Source organism: Aquila chrysaetos, chromosome 11 (genome assembly GCF_900496995.4).
Source record: "Aquila chrysaetos chrysaetos chromosome 11, bAquChr1.4, whole genome shotgun sequence".
Classification (NCBI taxonomy): domain Eukaryota; kingdom Metazoa; phylum Chordata; class Aves; order Accipitriformes; family Accipitridae; genus Aquila; species Aquila chrysaetos.
The window spans coordinates 38,960,579-38,966,776 of record NC_044014.1 but is presented as its reverse complement, the minus strand read 5'-3'; the positions used below and the strand labels follow the sequence as shown (position 1 = coordinate 38,966,776).

Below are 6,198 nucleotides of genomic sequence, written 5' to 3'. Positions count from 1 at the left end.
TTGCCTCTTCAAGCTAGCTACTGAGCATTTCCCGGTCCCCCGGGGCCTCACTCATCCCCTCAGCCGAGTTATCATTGCGGCACAACTCCTGCCAGCCAGCGAGTGCTTTCGAGTGAATCTCATTGAGCTCCATCTCCTCTTTCAGTGCTTTCAGCTCGAGCTGGGGAAAATTAATTTTTCATTTGCATGGGGCCAGAAGCACCCCGGGGTGGTGGAGAGCCAGAAAACAGCTTTTTCTTTTTTTTTTTTCCTGCAATAGTCACAGCTCAAATGTGAGAAAGAGGGGAGAAAAGTCATTTCAGGCCTGGGGACCACGGTTTGTACACACTTTGCTGCAAGAAAAGAGGCAGCCCTGATGCTTTGCATGACACCCCCAATTTTTCAGGCTTCGTAAAACCTCCCCTTGATACCCACAGGGATGCTTTCCCCTCCATGTAGGACAGCGTTTGCATGGCTCCTCTGGATTTAGCCAAAAATCCCCCTTCTCCGCACCATTCCCTTTCAGCCCGCTATTTATTCCTGCCTCCGCAGCACACCCCAGACCTGCCGCTCCGCTCCCTGAAACGATGCGGGGCTCGGCTCTGAAATGAGCCATGCTCGGGGGTCTGATGGGTCTTGGAGGGTGAAAACGGGGGGGAAAGGCAAGTTTATGGTGCTTGGAGGTCTGGTATTGTGCCTATATGGCTTTTATTTTTAGTTTTCCAAGCCCTGGCTCTGCAAAAGCATCTTAATTACTATTCTTCAGCTATAAAATGAAACACAGATGCGCTGTCTTTGCAGAGGTCCAATGGTTTCGTCGGGGGGTTCTGCTAGAGAGGTACATCATAGAAAGAAAAACATGGAAATTATTATTATTATTATTTTAAGAGCCGTTATGTCAGAGCTATTCGCGGTGGCCCTGAGCCAGCACGTGCCTCCCCAGCATTGCATTCACCCCAGCCCGCCAGCAGCTCCCCTGAGCTCAGCCTCTTCCCACGCACCCTCGCCTGCTTCATTAAATAGAAATTATATCATCCCCCAGCCCCAAAACAGGCTTTATTTTCACCAACGCTTAGGGAATGCTCCTGAGTTGGTACTTGAAAAGCTGATGTCCGTGGGACTCGGGTACATCTGACATTTTATATTAAGCAGAACTGCCACAGCTGGGTGGAGAAAATAGGAAAAAAGGGGTTTGTCTTTAAAAAAAACACAGCCCTGAAGCCCCTGATAGCTGCGGTGATTATCTGGGGCTGCGGCAGCTTTCCCCTTGCAGTCCCATGTGCCAGTGGAATATTGGCTCCTCGGTGTATTTTCCCCTTTCGATGTATGAAAAAACATAAAGACACGTGAATTTAAGCTTCCAAGGATTTCTGCTCACCCAGAAGAGGGGGGGGAACCCTGGCCAAGGTAAGAGGAGCCTCGTTCCTTTTACCTCTGTTAAGCCCAAAGAGAGGTCCCTTTGCCAGGGCCCCCATCTCATGCAAAGATGCAGAAAGGGAGAATCTGGCCGGGAACAGCTGTATTTTTGCACATTTTTGAGTTTAAAAAAAAGAAGCCTATCGATAATCTTACCAAAATAAAGGGGGTCCTGCAGGCTGGCTTATTCAGGGGGAGTTTCACAGGGAATGGTGGAGCTGCGATGTGGACCCTTGCCACCTTTTCACCCCCTGTGCAGCGAATTTATGTATTTATTTCCTACACATATTTATTATATGGATTATTATTCTGCCAGAAAATAGTTTCTGGCAGAAAGCTTTGCTTTCTCTGGAGGGAGGCAGCTGATCTAAGGGTACACGTGGATGAACACGGTGCAACTCTCCACTAAAATATTGCTCACGACAAACAAGCGTCATCCGAACGCGAAGGCTGAGCAGTGAGAAAGCACATCTGTACCCATCACATAGCGCTGATGCCCTCGCCCGTGCAAGGAATTAGGGTGTACCTCCACTTACCAGGCACCTTTTGACCTTGAACTTCCCACAGATGAAGTCACAGGGTTTTTAGGCAGTTCCAAAAAGGTTTTCCTCTTTTTTTTTTTTTTTTTTTTTTTTGAAGTGGTTTATATTAAAGTATGTTTTAATAGGGATGTAAGAAACAGCTTTTACCCCCGCGTGGATAGTGAATACCATTTAGCACTGCCAATGGTTACAGGTTAATCATGTCTCATTATATATAGGTGAGTTTTTTAATTCTACCCTTATTTGTGACTTTGCTATGAGAAAAGAGCACACGTGCAGCGCATCTACTGCAGAGAAAAACCTGGCAAGGGTACATCGGCATACACCAAACCCTCAGGGACGGGAAGGCAAATAGGAGCATTAATAACTGCATGCTTATCCATTTAAAAAATAATCTCGTTAGCCAGTAGCAGAGCACAGCTAGAAAAGTCACCGTTGCCACGTTACCCCCACGCTGCAGCCAGAAAGAAGGAAAAAAGTAATAAAATCACTCACTGCTTTTACGACAATGGAGCTGGACTCCCAAACTGGCCAAAAAAAAACCCTCTTTGATGATGATCCAGGGTATTTTGGCGCGCAGGAGCAAGCAAAGTCCCTCCTTTGCTCTGTGCTCAAGACTTCCTGAGCAACGCGGGGAGAAATGCAAACATCACTGCTGTGCAAGCAGAAATTGGGGGGGGCTTCTGGTGTCCCCAGGTTTGGGTTCCAGCTCCTGGGGGGGGGGGGGTGTAAGGCAGGTCCCACCTGAGGACAATTTACCCTTAAGATGCCCTTAAGGCTGCGTGTCCCAGCCCTGCAGGGAGGGAGGCACCGACAGCGATGCAGCGCCCGGATTTCTCTGGGAAAATGATGCGGTCCAGCCTGGGGCACGTGGGCAAGGCTCTGTTGGCATGGCAGCCTTCAAATTCGCTCCCTACAGCAATAGATATATATATAAATATATATCAAATATATATATTTTCTCTGGCACGGGTCAAAGGCCGGCTAACACTATTTGTTAAGGCAGCTGTGGGCCCCTTTTCAAAATTCTCCAGCCCCACATCTCATCTCTTTCAAGCTCCATCAGGGCTGTTGCCACAAAGACCATTTTTCAATGCCGCAAATAACTTTTTCCATAGGCAGAATAAGGGGTGGGGTTTGGTTTTTTGGTTTTTTTTACATGATGTTCAGAGTTTCCATGACCCACCCCAGCCTGTGTGTACAAACGTGGGTGCAAGGCAGGACGCCGGGCAATTTTGGGGGGTGTTGGCTTCTCCCCTTACCTTGCCGTAACACAGAGCCTGGCTTCGCATCCTTAGGTAGCCCAGACATCGCATCCCTAAAGACGGCGTGCTGGCTCCCGCGGCTGCAGAGCCGGCTCTTTCCCATTTTCCCAGGAGCCTGTGGGTTTGGGAAAAAAGAGCTTGTAAATAAAGCAAAGCCCAATAAATGGGCGACAATACCCAGAGCTGTAGGGATGCCCTGGGTGCCCCATGGAAATGAGATGCAGACCCGGGACGAACACGGAGATGTTATACCATCTGCCATATGGATGGATGCTATACCATCGGGCCGGTATAGCAGAAAACCAGCCAGGAATCCGTGTTTCCTGCTCTGAAATCAATCCCTTAGGACTGCTGGCTGGGATTTAAATATTTAATTATCTGCCCCAAAATAACCTCAGATCCCCTTGGCTGTATTCCCACACTCAAAGTCCCGAACAAGAAGATGGGGAGAGCAGAGAAATAGGAGTATAACATGGTTAACCGAGGGTCAGAAACCTGCAGAAAACCAGTTTTCATGAAAATCAATTAAATCAATCAATGAGCGCTCTTTCCATGGGCTTTCCTCGGCTGAGCAAAGCCGGCTCTGAAAAACCAGGGTAGAGTAGGAGGCAGGAGTAATACAGAGGTGAAAAAAATAAAGGCTTGTTTCACTCCCTGAACCTCACACTAAGCAATTTCCAGTGAAAAGGTCAGCTAGCAGACCCAGCCAATGGAAAATAGCATTTTTTAAAAAAATATAAAACCACCCTTTGAAGTTCTTTTTTGTAAGTATTTTTGTCCACAGACCCCCCTTGCTGATGCCTCCCTGGGTTGAAATGCTGCTCCTGGCAGGGAATATACCCTACTGAGGCTGGAGGTCAGCTCATTAACCCCATCTTACTAATAGCTGCTTTTAAAATATATCTTCATATTATATATATTATATATGTGTGTTATTATATAGAATATATATTCTACATTATATTATATAGAATAATTGTGGTTTATATTATTGTATAATTGTGTTCTATATAGTATATAAGATCTATATAATATATATACAATATATACACAATATATAATATACTATATACAATATAGTATATATGGTATATATAATAATGTATAATATAAATTCTATAACTATTCTATATTCTCTATATATGATATATGATATATATCCCCGCCCTGTTTGCTTTGTCTCCCTCCAGCTGAACGCTTTCAGAATTGCTGATCTTTTCCTTGGAGCCGTGGTTTCAGCAGGCAGGGCTGGGCGGCAGAGCTGGGGCAAGCACGGCGCTGGCACCCCCGGTGACCCCACGAGCCTTTTGCCGCCGGTGAGCGGCAAAACCGTAGCTCGGAGGGGACGGGCTGAGCCCGCGGAGGGTGCTGAGGGTAGGAAAGTCCTGCAGGTCAGGATGGAGATGCACGGCCGAATATCTCAGCAGAGCTCAGTGGTGCAACCACAGCTGGTTGGAACGATGGGAAGAAGGGAAACCATGAACTGAATTTGCAGAAAAGCAATTTGCTGCAGCAATCAGGACGGGAGAATTGATGGGGACCAGGTCACCCAGCACCCTTGAGGATGCTGTGCCCCGTCTCCCAGCCATTCCCCCCAACGCTGGGACCCCCCCAAGCTCCCCCCTGCCTTGCACCAAGAGCTTCAGCTTGAGCAAATCCCTCCAAAAAACCCATTCAGAGCCAGGTTTAACTTATCGTCTGGGAGAGGGAGCTAGGTTTCTGCCTTCCCAGCCTGGGGAAAAGAAGAAATAAATACAGCACGGTTGATTTTTCACGTTCAAACACATTTCCATCTCCAAGGGTTTGTTTTTTTTTTTCCCAGGCAATTGCTTTTACCCCACATTGGAAATCGCTTGTTAGGATGGTGGGAAAGCAGAAAGAAGCCTTTGAGCCCCGCGGTCCAGGTGATGCAAAGCTCCAGTCTTCATTACCAAGATTAAAGGGGCTGGGATTTCCTAAGCAATTAAAAACCCTGCCTAATTAAGTCAGGGCTATTAGGCAGGACTTCCAAGGGTTGCTGCCGGGGGCAGGAGAAGGGTCTGCATCTGCAGCCTGGCTGAAAGCAAAGGAGCCTGCAGGTAATTTCTTTAGTAAGGCAGAATAAATGGAGATGTACTGTGGCTCAGCAAAGATGGAAAGCACGTGCTCCGTTGAAAAAGAAGAGGAAAAAATAGCATCAACAGCCTCTTGCGAATCGCTAAGTCAACTGTCCTACTACATCAGCAGCAAATTATCCAAACACTGAAATATTCAACAAGGGACAAAATATTCAGGCAGGTATTTCTACATTTAAAAAAAAAAAAAAAAAAAAAAAGGAGTAAAACCAAAATGCATGGTTAAGTCAAAAAGAACAAGGGACCCCTTGGGAATCAGGGCTCTTGCAGCCACGGCAGGAACCATCCCAATGTTTAAGAAAAAGCATCCCTTGCTATTGAAAAATGATATTTTTCTTTCCACCCTCTACATTTGAATTTCTGCCGCCTGCGCCTCCCGCCACTGGCAGCAGATGAAAGCAGCTGCTGGGAGAGATGGAGCGTGTGCTCCTGCTTTTGTGCTCCCCATCCTATTTTATCATCCCTCCATCCGGGCTGCTGCCCGTACCAGTGACCTCCCCATCGCCCCCCAGCCTCCTCTTCCCCCCGCTGTGAGGGAAGGGGGGGCACTGGAGCCCTTCTTTGCATCTTCTTTTGATTAACTTTATTTTTCACTCTTCCCTTTCTCCTTTCCTTAAATAAGTAAGTCCCTACACTAATTATGCTTTTAAGTCTCCTCTTTGCTGAGCAGCTAAACCCCCCCCCAGCATCACTTTGGCAATGAAAAGGCAGGTCTGGGGGTCAGCAGGGCCCCCCAAGCCTGGGGCCGTGGCTGCCTTTCCCCCAGCCGCATCCATGACTAAAAAAGTTGGGAAGAACCAACAAAGATGCCTAAACCTTAAAAACACCCAGGTCTCCAGTGACCGGGATCTCTGTGAGTCCTAATCCAGGCTACTAGTGTTT

General features: G+C 47.3%; 1 long non-coding RNA gene across 2 annotated transcripts; it reads right to left on the bottom strand.

The window, feature by feature from the left end:
- Window positions 1-206: 206 nt before the first annotated feature.
- Window positions 207-4,084, bottom strand: LOC115348227. 2 transcript variants are annotated; one of them, XR_003925768.2, is made up of 4 exons: window positions 3,200-4,084; window positions 2,697-2,850; window positions 2,433-2,558; window positions 207-2,005 (listed from the first exon to the last, which is right to left on the bottom strand). It is a non-coding gene; the product is annotated as an uncharacterized LOC115348227 (long non-coding RNA). The 2 variants fall into 2 exon arrangements; XR_003925767.2 differs by having other exon boundaries at window positions 207-2,558.
- Window positions 4,085-6,198: the final 2,114 nt, after the last annotated feature.